Consider the following 7,640-nt stretch of genomic DNA (forward strand, 5'->3'; position numbering starts at 1 on the left):
CAGAAAGAAAGCGGGCTGACAGCAGCAGAGGGGCCCCAGCTGCCCCCCACGGCAAAGATATAAGGAGTCCTCGCTGTTCTGACTTGGTAGGAGCCACGTGTTTTGTGCCATAATAATTTGTCCGTGGAGGGTAACCCACTTAGTGTAATTTTACCCCACACCCGTACTTTGGAGTAACTGGTTCCCAAATTCAGGAGTGGTACCAAAGGTAGGTAGGGCAAACAATGTGAATTTCAGCATAAATTGAATATACAGTTGCTTGCAAAAGCGGCTATACTAAAATACGAAATAGTGCGAAATGGAGCGAGATGGAGCCTAATGATCACGAAAAGGGGGTAAAAAGTAACGAAATGGAGCAGATTGACTCCAAACATGATTCAATTAATGTAAGTATTTTTAAGCAAAATGGAGTGAAATGGGGACTGATAATAACAAAACGGGGGTAAAATGTAACAAAATGGAGCAGACAGGCCTAGACTGACTTCAAATATGATTAAATATGATTCAATTAATTACTTTTATTTAGAGCCCGACCAATATATCGAGTGGCCGATATTATCGGCCGATATAAGCCCTTTTCAAAGTACTCACTATCGGCCGAAATTTTGCCGATAGAATGCCGATAATTTCTCATAAACAGAACAGTTACCGAAATAATGTTTGTGTCGGCAATGTAAAATGTCCTTGCACCGTTTGTCCAGTAGATGGAGCTCTGACTCCATTCAACTGAGAGCTGCTTACACCCCTGCTTAAATGTGTTCATCACCGGCCCCCATAGATCGCTGTCACACTGCACTGATCGACTGACAAAAGCATACAAGTAAGTTTATAAGGATGTTGTTTGTAATAACTTTGCGATTACATTCACCCCACATTTCTCCCGTTTCAGTTCAACAAAGTTTGATTAACTCAGTTTATATAGTAATTTGTCAAATGTTCGTCATTGCATCGGTCACACTTTTTATTAAGCCCACGTTGTGTAGACCTTATTTCTAGCATGAAAACTTTTGTTTACTGCTAAGAGGTTGAAACATTCACATTCACTGGTCGTCCAGAAGGGTTCTGGGAATTACTGTTGTTCGCCATTAACCCTCTGGGGGCTGGGACCAAGCTTTACTAAATTGTAAATAACTTTTTAATGATATGAGATAGAAAGTTAACTGCGCAAACTTTTGATCCACTGTCGGTACTCCTCATAGAAGATGTGTGATGACGTGCGCAATGTGAGTGTCCAATCGGAATTGGTTCTCCGTCACATGGTTTTCCAAAATCCAATCATAGGGCAGATTTGCCTCACGTGATATGGCAAAGATCATTTTCAGGAGTGATATCTTACTAGTTGGCCCATTTGAATAGCCCCCTAACTGCTCCAATTGCATTTTTGCATTTTTTGAACTTGAAAATTCTTCTCTGTTATAAAGTTAATCAATATGAGGACAAAGCTTCAGCTTTTAGCTCATACCTTTTCTGTTAAGGGTCCAAAAAAGAACATTTTATTCATGTAAAAAAGAATAAAAAATATTGGCTGATTCATCGGCTTTTGGCAAATCAGCCGATTTATCGATTATCGGCATTTTTTTCATCTAAATATTGTTATCAGCATCGGCCTCAAAAAATCCATGTTGGTCGGGCTCTACTTTTATTTAATTATTTTTAAGTGAAATGGGGACTGATAATGATAAAATGGGGGTAAAACTTAACGAAATGGAGCAGACTGATCCATTGATTGAAGTTTCATCTCTCGAACGCCAGATGGCGCACCTGCCCCGACTACATGTACTGAGCGTGTCTTACAAAAAACAAAAGCTAAACAATTAAATAAAAGTAATTATTTGGAGTCAGTCTGGTTCACTCTGCTCCATTTTGTTACATTTTACCCCGATTTCGTGATTATCAGTCCCCATTTCGCCTTTCGTATTTTTGAAAGGCCCTGCAAAAGTATTCAGACCCTTGATATTTCACGCATTTCACGCATTTGTTTATGGCATTTCAAATACAAAAAGTAAACCAGGCTTCTCAATATAAAAACTGTAAAATTATCTTCCTTAGACTCAAACTGAAAGTAAATCTCTACAACTTGATATAAATTAATTAAAAATATAAAAGCCAAGATGTTGGGTTGCATAAGTAATCAGCCCCTTTGGTATAATACCTGTAAATAATCAGTTTAATTGCCAGTTTTCTTCAGACAGGTCAGGGGATGGATACATGAACATTTCCAAGTCACTGAATATGTCTTGAACTTTATTTACATCAGTTATGAAGAAATACAAACAGTATGACACTCTATGGTAAATCTGTGTGGAGTAGACAGTTCTCAAAAACTGAGTGACTGTGCAAGAAGTAGAAGAGTGAGGGAAGACACCAAGACACCCAGACAATCCAGAACAAGTTACAGGCTTCTGTGGCTGTGATTGGAGAAATTGTGCATAGTGCATGTTTTGCTTTTTTATTATCCCGTTATACAGCTTCACAAGGAAGTGGTACAGAGGAGGGTTTTATTCAAAAGAAGACCTGAAAGTTCAGCTACAATTTGCTAGAAGGTACATCTGAGATGCAAGCCTAGATTTAATGTTTTGGTGAAAGAAAACCTTCCTCTGTACCACTTTATTCTCTTTATTGATGAGTCTGATCCCTTTGAAAAGAGACCAAATTCCATGTATTTATATTGAGTTCAACAATGTTTTCAGTGGCTACAAATGGCCACCAGAGGGCGCTCAGGTAAAGCCTGCGCTCTCCTATTACAGAACTGGACAAGGTCTTGATTGGAAATCTGTTCCTGTAAAGACTTCCTTCTTTGTGGAAGGTGATGTTCCCTGGTTCCCAAACTGTGTCCCGTAGGTGCCAGTGCTTACTTCTGGATTCTGTAGTGTCACACGGACGACAGTCTATGATGCTCCTTGGGTGGGACACCAGTCTGACGCAGGTTACTTCCCCAGCCAAGGCTGGTACACATTTACAGGTGGGTGGATTGAAACAATGTAGATTAAGTGTGTTGTCCAAAAACAAAGACAGGTAGCATGAATGGGATTGGAACCAATGTTTACATATTGCCAGGCAAACACCTTATCCACGCAGCTACCTGCTCTACACAACAAGCAATCCGGTTCTGAGGAGAGCAGAAGAAAGGCTACAAGGACCTCCTGAAGCACAATGTCAAGAGCTGCTCCATCAACTGGAAGATCTGTGAAGAACAAGCGAGGGACCAAGCAAGCTGGTGAGCAATGATCCACACTGGAGTGGAAGTCTTAAAAAACAACATAGAGGAGAAGAGGAGAAAGAAAAAGGTGAGAGAGTAAGATCCTAACCAGAAGAAGCTTCCTGCAACACCCATGTGCAGCATCTGTCAGAAACAGTGCACATCAAGACCGAGCCTGTTCAGTCATCTCCGCATTCACCATTTATCAAGAGACGATCTTCCTTGCTACAGAGGGATTGTCATGAACAGCCGTGTTGTTGAGGTAACCTGTGTCATACTGATGTCCCATCCAGGGGGAGGCATAGACTTTCATTTCACATTCAATCTGGAGATGAGCACTGGCACAATGGGTGTCAGGGCCTATATAGTCAGGGGTGCACATAACTGGTACTCATAGTGCTCATGTGTGCTAAAAATCATTGATGCACAGCAGACACAGGGAAACACTTTTCCTACAATCTGTCACTGCTTTCCTCCTATGAAGTGCTTCCTTTGTGTTTTCATTTTTACCATGCACATGCACCATGAGTACCAGTTATGTGCATGTCTGTATATAGTACTTCATTTTTCTTCTATGGCATAGGAGTTGGACTACCAATCTATAGATTGGGGTTCAATTCCAGGTGTATGCTTTAGGATGCCTGTGTCCTTGAGTAAGACACTTAATTTGTATTGTCTCAGTCCACCCAGCTGTAAATGGATACCAGTGTTGGCTGGAGAAATAACCTGATTTAGACTAGTGTCCCATCCAGGGGGAGTCAAGGACTCTCCTCCGTCCCATGCTACAGAATTCAAGGATGCACGCTGGTACCAGGGCCTAACACTGACTTACTGCTTCTCCTTCTATTTAGCATTTCTGATGTAAGGGTTGTGATTTGGGGGTCCAAAAATAGAACCACTGCTAGAAATGCTTTATCATTTTAATGATGCAGCCCATCTGTGCCGAAGAGTCGTGAAATTAATGAGACAGTTGGACGTAGCGTATGTAAGAACTCACGTTCACGCTGGTGCTGCTATTTCACAAGTTCAAGGAGTCTAACAGATTGTAGTGCCACATTGTATGGAGTATCATTATATAAACCAAACAAAAGAATCTTAAAAAAGATAAATATATGCTTCTTGCACACTTGTGGCTCCGAGTGCCGTTATATTTTGTTGGCTCGGCATTACCACTGTATCACAGCAGATGACAATGCATCCACTCATCAGCCTACACACTCAGTCCGACCTACACATACAGCACATTCATACATACAGTACATATGGCTACACACATGCACATGGTCGCATATAATTCTAACATTTTTCAAGTTGTTTTTACTTCTTTGGCTGACAGAGGAAAGTGATGCAAATTCTAAGGACAGAGAGGTTAATCACAATTCTTTTTACAGACTCAAAATGTGTCTTTTTTTCTTTCAAGAAAACTGAAAGCTTAATATACAGTAGTATCTGCACATTGCTTATATCTGGAAAGACAGCTCTGGACATTTTTCATAACAGCTTCTGGTAAATTTTCAAAGTCAAGAGTGCATTTGAGTTTGTCTGAAAGTTTTGTTGCATACTGTTTGATGAAATGGAAACGTGCACACTGAAAATAACAGTTTTAATAATGGGAATGTGGTTATAGTTCAGAAGTAATTTGGATTTATATTCAAAATTATGCCCTTTAGTGTGCAGTATCAGCTGTATTTGACAATGCTGCTGTTGGATTAGCAATGATTAATCAATTATCTATGACTAATACATTATTAATTGATTAATAAATTCATACAAATTTTTAAAATTCCAAATACTCTTATTTCAGCCTCTTAATTATTAATACTTTCTGGTTTCTTTACTCCTCTCTGAGGGTAAACTGACCATCTATGATATCTTGGCTGCAGGAAATAATCAACATTTTCCACCATTTTCTGGCATCTTATGTCCTAAATAAGTAATTGATTATTGTAATTGAAAAAAATAATAGACAGATTAATCAATAATGAAAATAATTGTTGATGGCAACCGGAGTTATTATGCAACACAGCAGTGTTGTATATGAGTCGTTACAATTTGGAGTCCCAGCCAAATCTCGAGTCTCCATCATTCAAGTCATAGTCCAAGTTGCTAAAGAAGAGTCAGAGTCAAGTCCAAATGATCCGAGTCTGAGTCCTCAAGGTTGAGTCTATGAAAACAAAGGTCACAATTTGGTGCATCTCTTTTGGCATCTTAGCACCATTTTTGTGTACAGAACACGATAGATGCACTTGAATCCAGATAGACGTTCATGCCTTCCCTTGTATGAAATTGAGTAATCTTACTGTATTAAAATTAATAATAAGGTCCAAGTCATAAGTGCCCAAGTCTAAGTCAAGTCAGAAGTCCTAAGAATCAGAATCAAGTCCCAGATTCGATTACTACAAGTCTGCATTCTACAACATACTCTACTTCACCGTACAGCTAAGAAGATACAGGGCTGAATACAACACTTCAAAATGCTATTGAAATTATTCACTGCAAATGATAAAAAAATACCAGTAATCTTTTAATTAAGACACGTTTTTAATTGTCATTCAGTAAAAAACATCACAGATGCTGTCACAGAATGATACATTGATGCACTGCACAAAAAAATAAAATAAAAACACAGAAGTAAAGCACAGAATACGAGGTCTGTCAATAAAGTATAGGTCCTTTTTATTTTTTTTCAAAAACTATATGGATTTCATTCATATGTTTTTACGTCAGACATGCTTGAACCCTCGTGCGCATGCGTGAGTTTTTCCACGTCTGTCGATGACGTCATTCGCCTGTGAGCACTCCTTGTGGGAGGAGTTGTCCAGCCCCTCGTCGGAATTCCTTTGTCTGAGAAGTTGCTGAGAGACTGGCGCTTTGTTTGATCAAAATTTTTTCTAAACCTGTGAGACACATCGAAGTGGACACGGTTCGAAAAATTAAGCTGGTTTTCGGTGAACATTTTAATGGCTGATGAGAGATTTTGAGGTGATACTGTTGCTTTAAGGACTTCCCACGGAGCGAGACGTCGCGCAGTGCTCTCAGGCGCCGTCGTCAGCCTGTTTCAAGCTGAAAACCTCCACATTTCAGGCTCTATTGATCCAGGACGTCGTGAGAGAACAGAGAAGTTTCAGAAGAAGTCGGTTTCAGCATTTTATCCGGATATTCCACTGTTAAAGGAGATTTTTTTAATGAAAGACGTGTGGGTGGATTGCAGCGTCGGCTCGCAGCCGCCGCGACGCTCCGCCACAGGAAAAACACCTCTGTTGGAAGCCTTAAGGACAAGTTGGAACATGTCCAGCTGTTAAACAATTTCTCATATACTCACTCCACTGAAAGCCATCAAAAGCCGCCTGGATTTTACAAATGGTTATCAACACGGAGGTGTTTTTCCTGTGCCGCCGCACCGCGCCAGCTGCGTCCCGACACGCGGACCCGTCCGCACGTCTTTCATTAAAAAAATCTCCTTTAACTGTGGAATATCTGGATAAAATGCTGAAACCGACTTCTTCTGAAACTTCTCTGTTCTCTCATGACCGTCCTGGATCAATAGAGCCTGAAATGTGGAGGTTTTCAGCTTGAAACAGGCTGATGACGGCGCCTGAGAGCGCTGCACGACGTCTCGCTCCATGGGAAGTCCTTAAAGCGACAGTATCACCTCAAAATCTCTCATCAGCCGTTAAAATTTTCACCGAAAACCAGCTTAATTTTTCGAACCGTGTCCATTTCGATGTGTCTCACAGGTTTAGAAAAAATTTTGATCAAACAAAGCGCCAGTCTCTCAGCAACTTCTCAGACAAAGGAATTCCGACGAGGGGCTGGACGACTCCTCCCACAAGGAGTGCTCACAGGTGAATGACGTCACCGACAGGCGTGGAAAAACTCACGCATGCGCACGAGGGTTCAAGCATGTCTGACGTAAAAACATATGAATGAAATCCATATAGTTTTTGAAAAAAATAAAAAGGACCTATACTTTATTGACAGCTCTCGTAAAAGTCCAAGATGTGTGATAGTGATGAGTTGGGTTTGGAAAAAAACTATGGATAACTGTCTCTGTATCTGTATATACGCAGCATACAATAAATAAACAAAGGACACGGGATATAATTGGACATATGAAGATGCTACAAGGATAAATTTGCTACCAGATGCTACAGTGTATTCTATATACTGCATTCTATATTGCACAGTTCTTTCTATCAATGTGTATTTAGCTGTCTTATGGCGGTTGGGTAAAAGCTGTCCCTGAATCTGTGTGTTTTGCACCTCAGACTACAGTGACGTCTACCTGAGGGCAAGAAGGAAAACAGTTTGTTAAAGGGATGTGAAGTGTCCCTGATTATCCTTCTTGCTCTGGATAAGCAGTGCAGTTTTGCCAGTTCACCAGTGGTTGGTAGCCTGGCCCTAATAAAATTCTCTGCTGCCCTCACAATCCTCCCCAGTG

The sequence above is a fragment of the Thalassophryne amazonica genome, chromosome 7 (genome assembly GCF_902500255.1).
Source record: "Thalassophryne amazonica chromosome 7, fThaAma1.1, whole genome shotgun sequence".
Taxonomy (NCBI): domain Eukaryota; kingdom Metazoa; phylum Chordata; class Actinopteri; order Batrachoidiformes; family Batrachoididae; genus Thalassophryne; species Thalassophryne amazonica.